At 37.7% G+C, this 23,005-nt stretch overlaps 1 protein-coding gene and 1 non-coding gene across 6 annotated transcripts in view; both read right to left on the bottom strand.

Moving 5' to 3' along the window:
• Nrxn1 (neurexin 1) overlaps positions 1-23,005 on the bottom strand; it is a 1,103,898-nt gene that overhangs the window by 236,853 nt on the left and 844,040 nt on the right. The gene's annotated exons all lie outside the window — the stretch shown is intronic.
• Positions 13,699-13,888, bottom strand: LOC116906503. Its single transcript, XR_004388739.1, has one exon. It is a non-coding gene; the product is annotated as a U2 spliceosomal RNA (small nuclear RNA).

Here is a 23,005-nt window from a genome sequence, read left to right as displayed (position 1 = left end):
ATAAAAAATAAGCCTAAAGCTTTCATGTGATTCACATGTGGAATTGTGTGTGCAATATGTAAATTCCACACTGTACTATTTTAATAAGACATTTTATTACTAAGCTAACAATATACTACTTGTGGGTAGAATGCTACCAGTTCAACATGATAAGAAGTTCACATGTTACACATCGGAAGTGCCATTGAATAAATGTTCAGAGATACGTTTGCTAGAATATTAGCTTCACGGCGTATTATGATAGATAAAGAAACAAGTCGGGCGAAACAAGAATTAACCTGAAGAATGCAAACTGCTTTTCACGGATAGTACTTGAGTGTGCTCAGAACGGTCCATCATCTGACATGCCATCTTAAGCATTCTTACAATAAATCCTCTAACAAAATGCATCTGTCTAAAGCTATCGTAGTAAAATTGCTTACATTTGCATCGGGAAGTTTGGGAACGCACTCTAATTCCTATGTGGTATGCGTGCAGGTAGAAGTTGATGAGTTTCTGCTGTGGGACCTCAGGTCCAGGGCAATAAGACACATTGCCGGGTGTAGGATAGTTCTCTCTGTGTTAAATGTGTCAACTACAGGAGCAAACATTCCTTTCTTATTGAGGAGCAGAACCTTGGATGAATGTGTTGAAATGTAACCAAAGAGTCAGAAGGAAAAATACTAAAGCAGATGTATGAAGTAATAAATTTCAAAGCTTAAAAAATGCAAAAGATGAGGCAGTCCAACAGCAGAGCTGGGAATGTTGAGAACGGAAAGATGTGGGGAGTGGTATCACAAAGAGACAGCGGGACAGCTCAGTGTATGCAGGGGAAAAAATTCTTTAACAAAATAAAAGTTCGTTCTTGATTCTGGCAGTTGCTTCTATCGATGGCTGTTACCCCAAGAAATCCTTCTCATGTCTGTTGGTGCCATCGTCGCTCAGGTCTTACTCAGTCAGATGTGCAGCTAAAACTCAGTGGGTGAGAACTACCGACCACTAAAGGATGCGAAGGAGACAGCCTCCCACCTGCTGATTTATACCAAGTGCTCAGGCGTGAAATCATATACACGCAAGTAACATTGCACAAACTGCGTGGGCAGTGTTCACAGAGTTAGTCATAGAACATATATGGAGCCCTGGAAGTAAAGCAGGTCATGGAGTCAAGAGAGAACACAAGAGAGAAATAAGGAGTGTGGCAGAGTTAGAATTTAACTTTTTAAGTAAATGCAGTTGTTTCGATTTGGTAAGAAAATCTAGAATTTCTGAATTTGGAGTCTCATGAGAATGTTTTCACGGATGGGATTAGACGTAAGAAAGGAGGAAGTATTTACCCAGTGAACAGAGGATATCTGAGTGGTGTGAGGAAAACAAGAATTATAAGAAATAATACAAAGCTATTCAGCTTAAGGGAAAAAAAACAAGAAAGAAATTTTAACCAGGATAGTTGGGGATTGGGGGAGAGAAGTAAGCAAATTAGGAGGGAGGTACTTAAGTTCCCAGGGATAACCGTCCTCTTCTTACCACCCATTTTCTAGTTTCTGAAATCTCCAGGAGACCACACACCTCTGAAACAATTGTCTTTCTACGTCTCTGTACCATGTTTTAGGAGCCAGGCAGGAATATGCATTCTGGCTTTTCTGGGTTTGCCCGGAACCCTTTCCTAGTCAAGCAGGTCTCTGTTGTTTGCTGCTTAATCCACAGTGCAGTTTCTCGCATCCACTCATGTCAGAATGTACCAGGAGAACTCACATTATGGTGTTATCTAGCACAATGGCCATGGGCAGATACAGAGGGATTTCTCAATAGTATTACCCCATGTTAATCCCTAGACCGTAATTTCTTTCTTTAAAAGCAAATGGTGCACTTTGAAGAGTGTGGATGGTGAATAGATTTAAAGCTCCTGGTGAAGAGGACAATGATTTGGCTTCAGAAAGAAGATGCTGAGTATTAAGCCGCTGTTTTGTCTCTGATGTAGCTGGATTTGATACAAAGCAGTACGTATGGCATTCCAGTGGAGTTATTGCTTCTACTAACCAAAAAGCCGATGAAAACCTCCGTTTCCCAAGAAGGAATAGGTTGAAAATCCTTTCTTTACTGCTAAGTCTATTAAGACTAAGCCTTTGCTTAGTACTCAGAAAGGAAAAAATTATTCTATATACAATTATTAATAATGCATAGACATAGGAAACACCTTATTGTTAAGACATGAGAAACGGCCAAAGTCAGGGACATTCGAGGATCACCCACCATTTGCTGTAGGCAAAGCATCGGCCTTCAGTGTTTGTTCAAACAGAAAATGAGCAGCTGCCATGGTGGTCAGAGGCAGTTAAAACACTATTCTATCTGAAATAGTATGAGGGCGAGACTTGATAAAATTAGAAGCGCAGGACTGATGAGTTACCCCTGTGTGTGTTTACAGAATTTTAAAATATGTAACCACCAGATCTCCCGTGTGGGCTCAAGCTCAGCAGAGACAGACGTTCTGTTTTCAATCTTGGTTAAATTACTCTGAAATCCTAGAGCGTATGTGTACAAAAGTAGGTGTACAATGAGCATCTTCAAGTGACGGGCAGTCAAAGAGGTATCAAGGACTGCAGCCCTGTCTTGCCAGTGTCTCCAGGGAAGGTGTTGTGGATAGAATGGTGCAAACAAGATGTGGATCAGAAAGAGAAAAAACTTCTTGGAAAAAGAAGGACGCTCCATTGATCGAGAATGCTGCCTGGTTATGGATGCTGAAGACTGTACTAAGAATTCTGAAAGGGATTAGATAATTCTGTTCAACAAAATTTTATCAATCTCTAATCCTTAATATATCTGTGCAAAACCATGGAAACTTATTTTTCTTTTTTCATTTTATTGGATATTTTATTTATTTACATTTCAAATGTTATCCCCTTTCCCTGTTTCCCCTCTGTAAACCCCCTATCCATCCTCCCTCTCCCTGCTTCTATGAGGGTGCTTCCCTACCCACCTACCCACTCCTGCCTCCCCGTTCTGGCATTTCCCTACACTGGGGCACTGAGCCTTCACAGGACCAATGGTCTCTTCTATTGATGTCCGACAAGGCCATTCTTTGCTACATCTGTGACTGGAGCTCTGGGTCTCTCTATGTCTACTCTTTGGTTGGTTTAGACCCTGGGAGCTCTGAGGTGTCTGGTTGGTTGATATTGTTGTTCTTCCTATGGGGTTTACAACCTCCTCAGCTACCTCTGTCCTTTCTCTAACTCCTCCATTGGGGACCCTGTTGTTCTTCCTATGGGGTTTACAACCTCCTCAGCTACCTCTGTCCTTTCTCTAACTCCTCCATTGGGGACCCTGCACTCAGTCCAGTGGTTGTCTGCGAGCATCAGCCTCTGTTGGCAAGAGCTTCTCAGGAGACAGCTTTATCAGGCTCCTGTCCTTATTTTTCTACAGCCACATATACTAAATGTACCAGAAAGCACAGCATTTGTGACTACTCAATCAGAAATGTGAGGAAGCACGCAGGATGCATGACTTGATGATTGTTAACATACTCAGCAATTAAAGTATCTCTCACTATAGCTCGAATTCAACCCAAACACGGTGCCTGTTTGACACCATACACTGAAGTAGAGATCAAAACTTCAGAGCCGAATATAATCAAAGCTTTTACTTTCCTTATATTAGGGAAGGTTCTCATCACTGAGGTGTCACAAAAAGGCAGGTCAGTGACTTTATACAGCGAATTTACAGTAAAATGTAAGCAATGAAATATGCCCTGAAGAACTGCTCAAAAAGAAATGTGTGCATAAGGACTACCCAATGTGCCCTCAGAGAGGCCTATCGTAAAATTCAAAAAGTCCTAGCTTAAGCAGACTCGTCACCTCTTCTATTTGCGGAACAAAGTAAGTGAGCAGTTTTTAAAAATGCAAATTTTACATAGTATACTATGCTGTTTAGCACTAAGTATCATTACATGAGATTGTTTTTCAGGGTTTCAAAATTAAAAGGACAAACACCATTATCTTTCTTCATGTTGAAAACAATATCACAATAAGTTGATTTAACGTTTGACTACTTGTGGTTCTGTGCATGTGAGCTGACGCTCACGTTTTAGTATGAGGCCACTAGTTACCAATGTTATCTACATTATACTAGCACTTTGGTAAAGTAATTAGATTTGCTAGGTTTCATTTCAATTTATAGAGTCTATTCTAGAAGCAAAATCTATCATAATCTGTCACAACTGCCAGGACTGTCTGCTGTACTTCAGTGGCACTTTACAGCTAATGTCACCGCCACCCACCTCCCATCAGCACAATGCATTTCATTGCATGAAGAATATTTGCATCTCTCGTTTCATATTCACACTGGCCCTGTAAAGTTGGTGGAACAGAGCCTATGATCTAAGTTCCACATATGAAGACAACGAAGCAATAATATATCGGTGGCAAAATCTGGAATGGAGAGCACTGTCATTGCAGCCTAAGTAGTTCTGACTCAGTCAGCCTGATCTTCATGACTTAGAAGCAATTTTTCATTCAGGTCAATAAACTACATAAGAAGTAGGCGTGTTTTATGTTGTGTTAAAAAGAAAACACTATTACGGGCACTTATATCAAATAAAATTGCTTTCGTTGGCAACCTAACTCAAACTAGGAAAATGAATTTGTTGAAACTCTCCATAAACCTTATATAAAGCCCACGATCTCTTAAATGTAAAACTCAGCTTATAAACATCGTCAGGGTAAAATTTCATCTTAAAACAGAGTGATTGCTTCTATTTCCTGCAATGTTTACACAGCAACTTCTGTGGAATCAGTCGAAGAAAGAAATAGAAAAGAAAATCAATAGCAACAATGCACTACAAAATAACCTTTGTGGCAGGACCGGAACCAGGAGATTAAGATGAAATCATAAAAGTATGAAGAAACACAGCAGCCGCATTCTCCAGCCTGAACCAAGGTTCAAGATTACTGTGTACGCATCTTCTCACATGTCAGCAAAGAGCTGTAGACATTTTTCTATTTGCAAAAACACTGAATTAATAATTAACACCATACTGTCTAACTTTATAGTATCTGTAAGCATTAATTACATAAACTGTTAAAAATCATTCTGATAGCATTATTGAAAAATTTTCAAAATCCATGTAAATTCTTTTAGAAATGCTAATCTGCTTTTCTTTCTCTACCTCTCAGATCTATTAACCGTGCTCGAGTGTTCGGCTTGCATGTATGTATGTGTACTGTACACATGTCTGGTGCCTGCACAGGTCAGATGAGGCCATAGAAGACCCTGGAACTAGAATTGCAGATGCTTGTGAGTCACCATGTGAATAGTGGGAAGTAGAACATGTCCTCAGTAATAGCAACAAGTGCTCTTAACCATGGGGCCATCGCTGCAGCCTGAAAGGCCATTGCTGCTTTAAGCACATTCTCTGAAATGCAGAGGTAACGGATTTTCCATCTTCACTGCTGCACACAGGCAGGCTGTACTATTGGTACATTGTCCTTCTTTGCTGTCACAGTGCCAGTCGGTTTCTCTTTCATTTTCCTTGTATTCTTAAAACGTTATTTTAATTCTAAAATGAATAACCCTATTGATCTTTAGTTTCCATAAAAAATTTGACTAGAAATTCAGAGAAAGAAAAATGACTTGACTGTACATACAATTAAACAAAACATACTATTTTACTTAGCAGATCTCTGAAATCCTAGGGTTGAGGATAACTTGCCCAGTAATCACCTGTGATTAATCTCCAATGATCCCCAAGACTAGGATTAAATCATCTCTCTTTTTTCAAAAAACCCACAAGTAACGACCTGGCATCTACATGAAAACAATGGGCTCTGCAGCTTGCACAAAGATTAAGGAGTACACAGTTATACTAGATATCGGGGTAAAGGGTATCAAAACTCTGTTTGCCTCCTCTAACACATTCTATTTTTTATCATTTCAGCCAGAGTGTTTTCACCTTGTTGTCAAATTCTAGTTTAGGTCTTAATGGTAAAAATCTCCTGTGTTGCTTTTTGTATTTGAGAATTGACTTGTGCTTTTTAAAAATTATTTTTATTGGGAGGGTGTATGCCACAGCACTGGTATAGAGATATCAGAGGACCCTTTAAGTGACCCGGTTCTCCTCCCCTATTCTGTGCGCCCTGACTGCATGTCAGGCAAACACCTTTACTGAGCAAGCACTCTTACTGCCCTATCCCTTGCTTTTCTTGTTTAAAATTCTTTCAAGGTTATCTGGCACAGCCCAAGCCCACAACTAGGAAACCATTTTATTCAAGTGTGAATATGTAAAGAATAAATACTATGACCAAAGAAGATAAAGTTCATATTCTATATAATATGTGTCCAAATCCTCATTAGATGTTGTGATCTATAATAGCTACAATTGTCAATTCACTTCTAAAACCATAATCCTCAATCTATATAAAATTATCTGAGAGTTCACAAAGATTGAATGCACTAATAAGAAGAATGCAGATATTTTCCCATCTTCTTCACTACGTGTGATGAACGTGCTTCATTTGGTGCACACATGGGGATGGCTGCGTGACAGTTTCCAGACCGAGGAAGGTAGCAGACTCTGAAGGAGAGTGAGCTGGTTACTCACGTGACCCTTGAGGCTTGGGGTCAAACAAGAAGAGAAGTGGATGCCTAATCTTCCCTTGTAGGTTTCCAAAATCAGGAGGCTGAAGAGTAGCCTATGAAAAGACCTTTGAAACAACTTCCTCTCTCATCCCCACATTCTCAGGGAGTTAGAGAACTGGCTGCCTGTGGAGGACTGTCATATAGACAGTGGGAAAAACATGGTGCCGTTCAGCTAAGGCGCTTCAAGGTAGATAGAATACTGAAAACTTTTGTGGAAACACATGTCTCTTCTATTGTTCTGAAATAGGACATATCTAGTTGTAAACTTCAGTTCTGATACTATTCCAGAAAACTTTGTAAATTAACTTAAAATTTTGGAAACTTACCTTCCTTTTCTACAAGATGAGAAATACAAGGTACATCTTACACAGATTTCAAGAACACATCAGACAGTGCTTGTGGGACAAGTCAAGGAGCCGCAGCACAAGACTCTGGTTTTATTATTCTATGAGGTTCTCCCACCTGCCTGCCCTCATGCCTGCCTGGCCGAGGCATCTTACAAGCTGTCCACATTATGAGATCAGCTAGAGTTTCACACAGATTGGTGGCTGTGGATTTCCCAGAGCTTTGATAAGTAATCAGAATTTATGAATGACCCCAAATGAGTCTTCTCTTTATATAACTATTTCACCTTTTACTTCAGGTAAAACTTGTGGATTCAGCAATAACCTCATACCAATATTACATGTATAGATGCATACACATATGCATTTATGCAGCAAAGGAAGATTAGTTAGGGAAGCCTAACCTATTGAAATGAGATCTATAGAAGTGGATAATTCCATTAAATATTGCTAGAAATGAAAGTACAAAATTGAAAGGCATGAGAAAAGCCAAAGTACCTTTCCTACTCGGAGAAAAGGGTCACATGAGCAAAAATGCAATGACTGTACCCTACACCGGAAAGTGGCTCCCTGCTGGCAGCCAGCAAGTAAACGAGGACTGCAGTTCTGAAGGAACTGTGTTCTGCTGAAAACCTGAAGAAATTGAGAAAGGTAGCTGGACCAAGTCTTCAGGTAAGAGTGTACTGTGGTTGGTACTTTAGACTCCTACTTATGTGACTTGAGCAGAAAATGCATTGAAACTTACCTGGACATCTATTATGAGGAATCGTGAAGAGAGACACAGATGTTTTAAGGTACTGTCTTTGTCATGATCAAGCAATGTAAGATTAAGATATATTGTGGTACAAGAATATAGATGGTCGATCAGTTCAGAATTTACAAGAGTTAGTGTTGCTCTGGGATGGGAAGCATGTGAAGTCGGGGAGGTTCAAAGCACAGGGGTAATTTGCATGAGACTGACTGTAGGGTGGAGACTACCTCGTGCTGAGTGAAGGACTTTCTGAGATAGATCCCCAATCAAGCAGGATGCTAGTTCCTCATCTGCACAGAAATATACAGCTGATGATCTGCCCTGGCTTAGAAGCAATTGGACCTTTAGAACCTTTAATTTAAAAGCAAACAAACAGAAACAAGAAAACAGCAGTCTTACTGATACTTCGAAAGCAGCTTTGTGAAAGTCTAATAAACTGTGCTGATTCCACCCATTCTCTGACCTGCTGAAATATGAGAATAATGGGGCTGCTTTAGGCTGATGTTTTTATAGAAATGTGTGATGCTTACTAATAAAAAGGCTCTGACTTACTGATTTAATACCATTTTAGAAATAAATCCACTAAGTGTTCACAAAGAAACTGGCATATGATGTAATAGGTGTGTGAGGAAAGAGTTCATGTGAGGACTAGATGGAATAATTGGACAAACTGGACAAACTGCCGACCATATACAAACACGCCCTGGTGGTGATGAAAATCCTTGCTGTTGGAAGTGCTGTAGAGTTTTCACAGAGCAGCATGCAGGCAGGATGGTATCCTAGCACCAATATAATCTGGTCATCAACTTCCACAGTTTAATCACAGGCTGGCAAAAATAAAGATCACTTACAGTGAACTGATAATTATTGTGCTAAACGGCGGTCCCCAGAAAAACTGAGAAGGATGTCCTGGTCCGTCATTTTGAATGGCACTATGGGTAAGACAGAGCTTGTACAGTGTTTCCACACTGAATACCGATGTTTTAAAAAAAAAAGAGAATATTAATGATGAACTAAAACGGAACTGGAGAGATGATCGAATCTGCTCCCTGCCTCTCCTCCTCCCACACATTCTGATATCTTATTGTTCTTTCTGAAGTAGAGCATCCCACTGATTTTAGTCTACCTCTAGGGAATATGATCAAAGAGCACTCTCCCAAGAACTTAATTACCCTTCCTTAAAAGAAACCCTCTTTTTCTGTAAGACGACACAAAGTCTATTTTGCCTTGCTTGCATTCATACCCATCTCACAACACATTTGTATAATATTTTAAAGATCCAGCTACTATAATGCTATCTGGTGGTACTGACAGACCGGAAAATGTTAACCATCAGTGAGAATAAATATTTGCCTTTTTCCTGGGAAGACTATACTATTAAATTCATGTAATTATTTCTAGGTGCCTAATTTACAAAGAAAGAGAAAGGATCGTCTTGTTAAGGAACTAATGGATGCATCACTGTATTTATACCATGCCATCTTTAGTACATATTTTAAAGATAGTGGTTTTCAAATTTACTTGTATACTGGAATCAACTGATAACCTTTAGCAAATTCTGATTCCTAGGCTCTACTTCCTCAAAACTTCTTAGTTAATTGGCATTTCAGTCTGCATATAGAGGTGGTGTCAAGTCTGGCAGAATAACTTACACACCCACATATCCAATTGCCTAGGGAAAAAAGCAAGAAGGCCGTGAGTGCCCCTTTTACCTCTCCAGTTAACTTCCTAGACACTGACCAGTTGAAAATCAATTGTGATGGTAGGAAGAGAAAAGAAAGAGTTAAATACATATGTACACACACACACACACACAAACACACACACACACACACACACACACACAAACACACACACGATCACCCTGAAGAATATTCTGTGGACAAAGATCTGCCTAAATCTCAGAAGGAACTCAATATCTCTTCCTAGAAGTAAAGTTATGAGGATACACCTACAGGCTCCTGAGGAAGTAGGACATAAGCAGAAGTTGGCATGAATATTGAAATAATGCAAAGGTGTCTTCTCTAATGGTACAAACAGACCACAGACTTCCCATATTTTTATTCCTGTTCAGTTCTTAAGCCATCCTGCTTTCTAATACTGAGGATCACCACTGTTGTCTTAGTCTGGGCTCCATTTTCAACACTAATTCATGTTGGGAAAACAAAGAAAAATCCAGTAAAGTCTTATGAAAGCAATGAGCTGAGTTCAAGCATGACAAAAAGCAAGGCTCTTGATGACTCCTTCAGTCTATTCTTTTTTTTATCAATTAGAGGTAAGGAATGTGTCCCAAATCAGTGTGTTTCGGCAGTAATGACACAGAGGCCAGAGCATAGACACTTATTCTGTTTCCCCCATCTTTGCCACCACCTCCAAAACAAAGGAGAGAACAGAGAAAATGAGTTCCCTGATGACAGGTGACTATTAAGCAAGCTAACTTTTCTAAAAGTCATTTAGTTTAATCTTTAATCTTAAAGGAATTTCTTTACCTTCCTAGTTTTCTCCAAGTATGCATTAATGGACCTACACACAACTCCCATCTCCTAATTATTCTGTGATCAGTTCTTTGTCGGTACCACGGCATCTTCTCTGGTAATTAATCAACATTGTCAGAGCAAACTGTTGGGAGTTTACAGAAACAAGCAGAGACCCAGATAGCCAATAACAGGAACTGTGCAATGCAGAAGCAACACTCCACAAAGCATCTGAAATCAATTCAGACAAGACCAAGTAGAACAAAAGAAACATGCGTAATAAGGGAGTTTGACCAGCAAGATGGCTCAGTGGATAAAGACATTGGGCAAGTCTGACAATCTCAATTTGGTCCTCGGGTTTCACATGAAAGGAGAGAATCAGCTTTTAGACGGTATCCTCTGCTTTCCACACACGAATGCACATAAAAATAATAAGCAGTTGCCTCCAATTCAGTTTTCAAGTCTGAGTAGAGATGGGAAAGCTTTGGTTCAGTTGGCTAATCACAGTCCAGAATGCTATGGGTTTTCTCTTGAGCAACCGGAATTTGTTATATATTTTTATTTAATCTGCCTAATAAGAAAACTAGTCATATGTAAGGGTCCATCTGATTTTTCAGATTGAATACTGAAATCACCACTGGCTGTGAAACAAGGCAATGACCTTCATTCACCACAAAGCTCCCATTTAAACCAATGACCAAAGAGTATTTCTGTAATTATCATTAGGCATACAAATTGTTTTAAGTCATTTGGAGGTAATATACACCTACATGCATAATTAGTCTTTTTGTTATTATGCCCTCACAGGACTTCCCTGCTGTGTGTTTTATACTGCTGCTGTTCGTATTTTATGTGTTTGCATTAATGTTTAAATTTTCATACACACATCCTTAGGCCATGTTATGAAGGGCATGACTCTTAAAATTCAGTCGATATATTAAATTAATGTTAATAAAGGTCGCATAGTAAGTTGCCCTAAATCAACTCTCTGTGTTTGTTCTATACACTCAAAGCTTTCAATATGGTTATTTATTAAAGGCAACGCAAAAGTCATCTCTAGGCTGTAAAGTCTCGCCATCTGTCAGATGAGCACACATGTGTGTTTAGTGTCTTTCCTTCCAAGATGGATCCTGCCTCAGGACCTCTCTAAAACAGTACTCCATGCCCCTCCCCAAACAATAAACCCTACAACTCCCTTGTATCAATGAGATACACATTATATAGAGCATATGTCTAAATTGGTACACGCATGTACCTCCGGTGCTGTAGAGGAAAGGGCGGGGATTGCAGGGACTCACTACCATCCAGCCTCACCTAAATGCTGGACTCCTAGGAAAATATGACGCTGTCTCAAAAAGGGTGGACAATATAGCTCAGGGTGACACTGAGGTTCTCCACTGGCTTCTGCAACCACACAAATTCATGCACACCACAGGTACCAATCCACTTGTGCACACACGTATACACACATGCATTTTAAAAAGGACGGAGTAAAATCTGATTTTTAGCAATAAAGATTCTAAAGACCCTGATAAAGATTCTATGGACCCTGACATATGATAGAGCTTACATGCTGTATGGTACTAGGCTAGTCTCATTACGTTTTTACACATTTCAGCAGCTTACACGTAGTTTACAGAACTAGACTAGTCTCCTTACACTTTTACACAGTTCTCTCATCTTCAGTTTCATGTATCCAGTATGAGAATAGTAATGATAAAATATGCAAAATATTTATATCTTATTCAGCTTAGCTATAATTACTGTGGGTGAAAGCAATGTCACAGGAGGTGCTACCGAATTCTAAACATATTCAGACTTATTTGGTCACTGCCTTAATTACATCTGCATATCCATATCATAGGAATGACATCACAGCATCACACTGAAGAACAAGGATTTGGATCAAAGTATGAGCTACACTGGCCATTATCTTTGTTTTATTCAGTAATCTTCTTAACCTTCCATAAAGTAGAGAGTAGTTCAATTTACTTCATGGAGTTGTTAGGAGGATGAAGGCAATTAACACAGTTATGCCCTTATGTGGGAATTCCTCATATTTCAAAGCACATGACAGATATTGGATGCCTTCATTCTATAAATTATTTCAGAATAGAGAAGACTCAAGTATTTAAAATAATACAACCAGTGTAGTTGTAATTGAAATAAAACTATTCTTTAAAATCCCAATAACTGTTACAATAGTAATGCTGTGCTTAGGACAGGTTTGCAGACTCTCTGCCTACAATTTCACCTACACTGTCCAATATGTACCTATCAACAAGTCCAAGCATGGGGAAAATGTGCATTGTTATCTGCATTTTAAGCTTCATGTACTGGCAACTCTTTGGCCAGTGATTAACTAAGACATCTAGGTTCAGTCTCCCTGAGCTAATGTCCTGTCGCCTGTACAGCTGCTCTCAAAGGTCAAATAATTAAATCTAAAGCCAGTCTGGCAACACGTCATCCTAAAATGTTCACCTTCTTCAGTAGGATCCAGGGTCACAGCAGTCAGTGATGGCATGGCTCCTAATAGGATTCTTCCAGAAAAAATGGATAAAGTAAGCATACTGCATTTACACAGTGGAGTATTACTAAGTTGTTAAAAACAATGACATAAAATTTGCACACAAGTGGACAGAACTAGGAAAAAAAAATCATCCAAAGTGAGGAAAGCCAGACTCGGAAAGACAGACATGGTATTTACTCCCTGAGAAGCAGATATTAGGTATGAAGTAAAAAATAATCATGCTACAGTACACAGACCCAGAGAATTTTGAAAACTGTCAGAATCTCTTATTCCTAAAATTTTCCTAATGAAAAGTACACATGGAGCGACCCATGGCTCCAGCCGCATAAGTAGAAGATAATGGCATTGTCTGGCATCAATTGGAGGAGAAGCTCTTGGTCCCGTGAAGGCTCGTTTCCTCAGGGTAGGAAAATGCCAGGGTGTTGAGGTGGGAGTGGGTGGGTGGGAGGGGAAGCACCCTCATAGAAGCAGGGGGAGGAGGGATGGAAGAGGAGGGAACTGGGAAAGGGGATAACATTTGAAATGTAAATACATAAAAAATCCAACAAAAAGTTGAAAACAAAAAATCAGATACTTTCCCAGTCTATGAATAAAGATATTAATATTTATACAAAAATAGAGAATAATTGCAAGGTACATATAGTCTCTTGTGCTTAAACATTCATTCTTGAGTTTCATATGAGTTTTGTAGAATGATCATTAGGTTTCAAATATCTGAGACATTAAATGAAGTAAATTATATTCTGAAATCATTGTGAGCTTCAGTTCTGAGAACAACTTGGCCAGCTAACTGGCCAGAATGCCTTCGATGATGCCAACAACAGATTGGAAGGATGATACTTGCCTGTGAGAACCCTTCAATACCGTCTGTTCAATCTGGTCTACTCATGTTCTGCCCCAGGGAAACTTTAACTTAGGGAGCTATAGAAGTTGTCCCAGGTGTCACACAGACACTATAGTCTGGATAGTCTATGCTAAACATCATCTTCCTTCAAAGTCAACAGCACCAACTTTCACACTACAATTGTTCTGCAATTATATACTTCAGACATGTTGTCCACAAAACATAAACTACCAAAAATTAGAAGGAATACCTTAAATTATTGACACAGAGTTTTTATCGTTAGGTAGGATTCCCAAATGGATTTTACACTTGATCTTAGCCAAAAGGCCGAGAAGCGATTCCCAAATGGATTTTAAATGTCCCGTGGAAGTTGGGTTATGAATGACCCACTGTGGTAGTACGCACTTTCTGGTTTGGTGGCCAGAAGTAGGTAAAAGTAAAAGAACTTTCTGTAAGTTCTCACAAAGGGAAGTATCTTATGTCACTTCTCAGTTCACCAGCACTGGTAATGTGTACTCTGAAGAATGACCTCTGCATTCACACATGGATTTACATTGAGAGTTTTCAATGAAAAGAGCTTTTGAACCGTAAAGTATTTGGTCAGAAGCAGGAGCTACAGCTGTGGCTGGAAACACACAGTAGTTGTAGACTACTGCAAATCTTTAAAAATAAAAATGTGTCATGCATGAATTTCTTCCTGTCTTCATGTCAGTGAGGCATGTACAGAAATAAAGAATAGTGCTTTAAAATATCTTACATTCTTAAACAAAGTTTAAAAAGGCTATATGCACAGGTATGGAAGTCAAAGATGCTAGCTAACATAGGAAACAGAGGCAAAGCTTTGGATTCGAATAAACAAAAAAGAGTCATAAACTACCTTACTGGTCTCAGACATATTTTTCCCCCAGAACTGATGGTCCAGTTCTACATTTCAACACATCTCTCAGGTCAAAGAAAGAGGATAGGATTGGTTAACATCACGAATTCATTTAGCCACATCAGGCTATCAGCCACAGAAAAACAACATAATTCCATGGTCATAGAAATTAAGTTGTGGCTAGACTAGTGTGCATAATTACGGCTTTTGTTCTGTTACCTTAATAACCTATTTTTATTTTGATATTCTGTCTCGAAATTAGTTTTTTAAGCAAAAATACACATGCAATCAAGTAAATTGGACCCACTGAACTTATGAGACCTTCTTCCTCTTCTTCTTCTTTCTTCTTCTTTCTTCTCTTCTTCTTCTTCTTCTTCTTCTTCTTCTTCTTCTTCTTCTTCTTCTTCTTCTTCTTCTTCTTCTTCTTCTTCTTCTTCTTCTCCTTCTTCTTCTCCTTCTTCTTCTCCTTCTTCTTCTTCTTCTTCTTCTTCTTCTTCTTCTTCTTCTTCTTCTTCTTCTTCTTCTTCTTCTTCTTCTTCTTCTTCTTCTTCTTCTTCTTCTTCCTTCTTCTCCTCCTTCTTCTCCTCCTGCTTCTCCTCCTTTCTTCTTCTTCTCTCCCTCTCCCTCCTCCTCCTCCTCCTCCCTCCTCCTCCTCCTCCTCCTCCTCTTCTTCTTCTTCTTCTTCTTCTTCTTCTTCTTCTTCTTCTTCTTCTTCTTCTTCTTCTTCTTCTTCTTCTCTTCTTCGTCTTCGTCTTCGTCTTCATCTTCGCCTTCGACTTCCTACTCCTCTTCCTCTTCCTCTTTTTCATTCTCCTCCTCTTCTCTGCTTTCTCTAAAGCAGTGGTTGTTAATATTCCTAATGCAGGAACTTTAATACAGTTCCTCATGTTGTGGTGACCCCAATCCATAAAATTATTTATTTTCCTTCTTAGCTATAATGTTGATACTGCTATGAATAATAATATTAATATCTGATATGCAGGATAACTGACATGACTCCAAGGGGCTCTTGATCAATACATTGGAAATCCCTGCTTTAAGGTGTGTGATTATTTTCTAAAAGCAATATTGATTCATAATAATCAGCACAAAGACATCAATCAATAACAAAGAAGCTTTTGTAAATTCAGGAAAGCTTGTGGTGTACCTTATTATTACAGACTTTCAGTCACTGATTCCAATAATAGCAATGCTTAAGTTATTATCTGTTTAAATGGGTGTTGCCTCTTTTTCATAGCTCATATTAAAATACTTTTACAACTTTCTTGAGAACTCTAGATGGACACAGAATGTGAAGAGTGTAACGTAATAAACAGCTGTTGTCAGAGAAGTCTAACCTAGAAGCAGATGACCAGGCACGTCCAAACCGCAATCAGCCCATCATTTCAATCCTTTGCTGTCTGTGCACAGATAAATAGAAAGTATTTCCATATTACAATTCTACGAACATATACTGTATTCCAAGATCTACTCATTAAACAGAATACTTCTTTTTTCTAGTGTATTTCCAAAGTTCAACTTTTACTTTTAACGACACTTTCAATACTTATCATAGCACATGAAGCAGAACTCTTATCGCCCTACTGTTTGCCTATAAACGTGTGGAGCTACCATTGCTAAATTTGAAAATGGCCCTTAGAATTTTTGTTAGAAACTTAATCCCCTGTGTAACAGTGTTTCAAAGTGTGCATAAGAGAAGATGTTGGGTTAGAAGGACTCTTCTTAAGGCTGAAATAAAAGGCTCTATACCCAATTTTTAGAAGGGTTGATTCTCTGGAGTCTAACTACTTGAGTTCTTTGTATGTATTGGATATTAGCCTTCTATCAGATGTAGGGTTGGTAAAGATCTTTTCCCAATCTGTGGATTACTGTTTTGTCCTATTGACAATGTTCTTTGGCTTACAGAAACTTTTATGAGGTCCCATTTGTGAATTTTTGATGTCATTGCATAAGCCATTGGTGTTTTGTTCAGAAATTTTTTATCTGTGTCCATGTGTTTGAGGATCTTTCCCACTTTCTCTTTTATTAGTTTCAGTATATCTGATTTTATGTGGAGGTCTTTGATCTACTTGGACTTGTGTTTTGTATAAGGAGATAAGAATGAATCAATTTACATTATTCTACATGCTGACATCCAGATGAACCAGCAGCATTTGCTGAAAATGATGGCTTTTTTGTTTTGTATAGTTTTAGCAACTTTGTAGGTGTGTGGGTTCATTTCTTGATCCTCAATTCTATTCCATTGGTCTACCTGCCTGTCTCTGTACCAATATCATGCAGTTTTTGTCATGGTTGCTCTGTAATACAGCTGGAGGTTAGGGATGGTGATTCCCCCAGAATTTCTTTTATTGTTGAGTATATTCTTCACTATTCTGGGGTCTTTTTTTATTCCAAATGAATTTTCCAATTGCTTTTTCTAACTCTTTGAAGAATTGAGGTGGAATTCTGAGGAGATTTTATTGGATCATTATAAGATGGCTTTCGGCAAGATGGCCATTTCTACTATATTAATCCTGCCAATCCATGAGCATGGAAGGTCTTTCCACCTTCTCAGATCTTCAATATCTTCAGAGACTTAAAGTTATTGTCATACAGGTCTTTTACTTGCTTGGTTAGGGTCACACCAAGGTATTTTATATTACTTGTGGCTATTGTGAAGGGTGTCATTTCCCTAATTTCCTTTTCAACCTGTTTATCCTTTGAGTAGAGGATAGCTGCTGATTTGTTTGAGTTAATTTATTATCGAGCCACTTTGCTGAAGTTGTTTATCAGGTTTAAGTGTTCTCTGATGGAATTTTTAAGGTCACTTAAGTATACTATCATATCCTCTGCAAATAGTGATATTTTGTCTTCTTCAAGTAGGCCTCATCCCAGGGATGCAGGGATGGTTCAGTATGGGGAAGCCCATCAAAGTAATTTACTATATAAATAAACTCACATTAAAAAAACACATTATCATCTCATTAGATGCTAAGAAAGCATTTAACAAAATTCAACACCCCTTCATTCTAAAAGTCTTGGAAAGATCAGTAATTCAAGGCCCATACCTAAACACAGTAAAAGCAATATACAGCAAACCAGTAGACAACGTCAAACTAAATGGAGAGAAACTTGAAGCAATCCCACTAAAATCAGGGACTAGACAAGGCTTTCTCCCTACTCATTCAGTATAGTGCCTGAAGTCCTAGCCAGAGCAATCAGACAACCAAAGAGATCAGAGTGATACAAACTGTCCCTCATCTTCTTTGAGCCTACACACTCTCCTTTTCATGAGTGTCACTAAAATTCATTCATGCCTGACATCAACAACCGTAAACATGATGATAGAGTGATGCTGTAAAATTTGATTTCACAGTATACAGGACCCACAGGTATAAGAACTGCAAGATTGTCCTTTTCAAAGTTATCAGACAGATTTGGGAGTAGATTCCAAAAAGTGATTTAGCCACATTGTTCACTGTGAAGTAGGAATCAGTAAAGGAACAATTACTCAGAGTGTATGTGAAAGTTTTAGGTGATAAGATAACTAAATGATCTTATTATAAACTTTTTATATCACGAGACTTTGAAATGTGGCTCTAACAATATATATACCATAGGGAGAAAATTACTAAATCCAATTTACAATTAAGTGCAATCATTAAGGACTCACATCATTAAAAATATGTTGTGACTTATGTTCTCAACAATTTCAGAGATGCCTGGAGCTAGGGTTTCCTGAAGTGTGATTTTAAATGTAAGCAGGGAGGACAAGAAAGGGGGTAAAGCTATTGTTTAGATTTTTTTCTGTTAGGACAACACTGGAAATTTGTCAGAAGCATCTGTGCTTTAAACAGCACAGTGGAGTGAAAATTGGCAAGTACGGTTTGGAAGCTAATTTCGAAGGTTTATGATACCACAGTGTTCATATTTAGCAGCTGTCAATTTGTTACCGTCAACTGCAATAAAAGTCAGCAAAACCTGAAATCTTCTCTGCCAAAGAGACAGCTGTTTCTGAATATAGGAGCTTTTGGAGATGTGACTGCCTTTTTTAGCACAGCAAACTCTATTTGAGATATTCTATTTTTATTTATTGGAAAAATTTCAAAGGAAGAAATTTATATTATTTAACTTTCTTTTGACAAAGTGAGGATGAGAAAATATGGAATCCTGGTGTGTTTATTCCTACATCTCTTTGAAGCCATGCTTTCAACCTAGTGGTATTTTGATCTCTGAAGAATCATTTGGCACCATCTTAAGAAAAACGTGTATCTCAACTAGACGCCATTGGCACTTTGTGTGTGGAGGGCAGGGATGCAGGAACATGTTTAGCTGTACACAGAAACTAAACAGCAGTAAACAGTGAAGAACTCTTTGTTGTCCATGTCAGTTGTGCCAGGACTGAACATCAGTGTTCCACAGAGATTGAGGTGAGCGATTTATATTGCAGAAGGATTTGAATTTATGGGCAAACGCACTTTCATCATAACTGTTCAGGTAAGGAATTAAAGTCAGCACACGCTGTGTTACTGGAATAACAGAGTGAGAATCCTTTACATGGAATTATAAAAGGTATGTTTGCACTGCTGTAATTAAGTTACCAGCACTTACATAAAATATCTTTCTATGTATATCATTTTATAACTGGGCTATAAAAATGAATCTTTGACTAAAACTGGACAGATAGTTTCTTTGAATAGTTATTATTTTCCAAATGCTCATTCATTAATATTCTTCACCTAGTCCTTAATGAATATGAAATGAACATTAAAATATTGAATATAATTTTACTTCTACTAATTACCTCATCACCTCCATAAATTAGACATGCTAACACTGAAGGCAGGAATCTCACAGGCCCACCCCTAGGCAAAGTACTTGAGGCAACCCAGGAGTGCTGAGAGTAGGAGACTTAGTCCTCCACAAAGATAAACCCATTATTAGGTACCCAAGTAGTGAGCCCCAAAATCACATACAATCAACACCAAAAGGGCTCAGCCAATTGTAGGTATATATTTATGTGCACATGTGTGTGCATGTAAAGAAACAGCAATTAAAGAGATGAAGAACATGTATGTGAGAGGAAAAGGGGGAGAACTTAACATGGAAATGGTTGGAGAGATTAAAGGGAAGAAGGAAACAATTAATTCTGTTTATAGTTTAAAAAACATAAAAATATTTCTAAGGTCTTAGAGCTAGTAATCTGAAGTAAGGTTTATTTATTGCTGTCTGTTCAGTAACTGTCACTGAATGACTCTACCTGGATTTCTTCTCTTTATTACAAATCACACTTCTTATTTTCTCAAATTTGCCTCGGTGGTGTGACCTTAGAAGGCATAAAATCGTCCAGAGTTTCAGGTCCTCTCAAAGGCTGTGAGCAAATGACACAGAGACTAGGAGACAGCGTGGTCTACTGGACGGCGCATTCATCAAATTGATGTGCCTAAAAAGTTCTTAGAATTAAAGCTCAAAGAGATGTGAATAAAGCACATCTGATCTCTTCTGTTCAGTACCTGTGCTAAGCAAATTAAATGAAAAGTTCTCTTACTGGGAGGTAAATTTGGATTAATATTCATTATAGGATCTCCTGACTTACTTCTCCTGGGTTCCATTGCTAGACATGAATTGCTACCATGAGACGTCCACTGCATTTCTTGAATGTTGGGTGGAAGCATCCGGAGTTTGGATGACATTGCAGCACGATAATGGCTTCACAGCCTCATGAAGTTGTCATCTTCTTGGTCACATTGGGTGGTGATTCCCTATTACTTCTTAACTGTGACCATGTCAACTATGTCATGTTGAGTTATACATATATATGTTAATAATATGAGTGAAGGTGCTGTGATTCCTCCAACTTAAGATGGATAAAACAAGTATACCCTTCTTTTCCTAGCTCTTTCTTTGTCTGGATGTAGAAAACATAGACATAATAGAGGACTTGGAGGGCCATAAAGCTTTATTGGACAACGGCCTACAATGTAAACAGCTTTGACATCCATCGCTATATTATAAAGTCTGACATGGAACAGTTTGATGATTCTATAAGCTATGCGAAAGCATGTTTTCTAATATTGTGGCACTAAAATTCTGGGTTGTTATAATGTCTCGCTTTTATTATACTGATTATTATGAATATATCCCCACTATGTTACCAAAATGCTAGCTCTTTTAAATTTTAAATTTTGTCGTTTTCAAAGAATTTCATCCTACTATCATTTCTCTCCAGGAAAGCCTTGGCAAAGTCCATTATCTGGGAGTTTTCTTATTCAATTGATTGCCCTACTCTACTGCCAAATCACTTCAACAGATTTGTAGATTCAAAATTTAAAATAGATGTGCAGGCACAGCACTTAAATACTGATTTATAAATTTCCAAGCACAGCACACCAACTGGATGAAATATACTTAAACCATCTGCAATAAAATAGTACTTTTTAATTTTTTGAGTGGTAAACCACTCAATCAGTTAAACAAAATAAAGTTCATGTGGCCAGAACATTAAAGTAGCATAAAATACAATATTAGTATGTGCAGTAATACCCTTATGCATCTCAGAAGTAGAAAGATATTTTCATTTTGTTTCTCCTTGCCTGATTAGGTGAGGGGGAAATGAGCTTGCTAATAATGTAAAATCCTCAAGCAATTCAATGGTGCACTATCGGGATCAATTTTACTTCAAGGAAATAAGTTCAGAATTTGAAATAAAATGGCTGGTGTTTCTTCAGGAGATTCATCAACACGGTCCTCTGCCTGTGCTTGCTCAGGCCTACAGATAGGAGCACTTTGTGTCACTCAGACCTAGCAAATGACAAAATTCTTGTATATCCTTTACTTCTCTCAATGTCTCCACTTTAAAACTGAGGAACTGTTGCTTGCTTTGGCCTCAGTAGTTGTTATCTTTACAGTAGCAGGCTTGAAAATTTTATTCTTTATCCATCATGCATCCTTTACTCAAAGACTAAAAAGATATTATTCAGAGCTTTATGATCTCAGTATTCATATATAATTTTGAAAAGCTATAATAAATGATGCTTGTTACATATTTTAAATCACCTATCAAGAAGCATGATCTTTGGAAAATTGAAAATGGTTCAACTTTCTATTCTTATAAAGTAATTCATTTAAAATATGCTTGAATTTTATTTCTTACATGATTATTGATGTTTTTATACCCAGAATATTTTCAAATGATGCTTTGTGTATAAAGATAAGCCAAGTATGGTCCTGAGAGTAATCAACATTTCACAACTAGTGTTTGCAAACTAATCCTGGAGGTGAAAAGAGCTAAGAATACAACATAAAACCATAGGCTACAAATCCTAAACTCACTCGCTGACTATGTGTTTTAAACATCTTTTTGAAAAACCAAGGATTATATATATATATATATATATATATATATATATTTGCATATATATTCTATATCTTGAAGGGTTTTAATATGGTGGTCCTGACCATGCATACACACTTGGAAGAGCTGTCAGACTAAACACTAAATTCCTGGCACACCAAGGTCAGAATGCAGAAAGAAACTTACTAGTGTCTCTTTAAAAAAAAAAAGTAAAACAAAACAAAACGCTTTTTTCTCTTTCATCTTAACATTAGTGGAAAAAGGTTTCAAAGTCTTCACAACACTTATGGAATATTCTAGTATGTACTTGGCATTCCAATATGCAAATGGCTTTTCTTGGTGGTAAGATAAAATTGGAATGACAGTATTTCTTAGCAACTACAATTTTATATTTAAAGATGTAGCAAAACAAATATGTATATCTTGATGACAAATGATCAACTGGAGGAGCCTTCTAGAATGAGCCACTTGCACAATAGACGTGTTTATTTTTATTATAAGAAATTACACACACACACAAATATGCACATACACATATGCACAGAAACATACACATATATGCACAGACACATACACACACTCATATATTCATGGTCATATGCACATCACATACAAACACCTGAAAATGCACACACTCATGAGTTTTATTGAGAAATAAAATTCACCAAAGTTGGTTATCAGGAGAGCTTAGTTAAGAATTTGTCTGAGTCTGATTCTGGTTTAGTTCATGCTGTAAATTTTGTACATGAGAATTCACAGAATAGTGTGGGCTAATATTTGTATTAAAGAATCAGTAAAACAAATAAAAACATCTTTGAAACAGTTTATATATATATATATATATATATACATATATATGCATGTATATTAAGAAGGTAACAAACAGAAGTGATTTCTAATCCAAAGCCATTGACTAAGGAGGGGATGTTTTACTTTGTGTCACTCCATGTTAAAAACAAAGTCATTGCATTCTATCAACTCTATTATCTCCAGGTTTCAGGACTGTGAAATACCTGAGAACAATAAAATGGTGAACATTGGAGGTTAGTGTTACTTTCAGTTTTCACATGAAGTTTTGAAATTAAATGCCATTCCTCATTACAAGAAAGCCAGACTGAATTTAAATAACTTCAGGGTCTCAAGCCTTTTATATTTCTTAAAGGAAAATCTGTTATAATTCACAAATAAAATTTAAAATGCATATAATATTTTACATTCCTTCCTTGGGTGCATAAAACTTTCTAAA

This window comes from Rattus rattus, chromosome 7 (genome assembly GCF_011064425.1).
Source record: "Rattus rattus isolate New Zealand chromosome 7, Rrattus_CSIRO_v1, whole genome shotgun sequence".
NCBI lineage: Eukaryota > Metazoa > Chordata > Mammalia > Rodentia > Muridae > Rattus > Rattus rattus.
The sequence above is the reverse complement of the archived record's forward strand: the minus strand, read 5'-3'. Positions and strand labels throughout refer to the sequence as shown.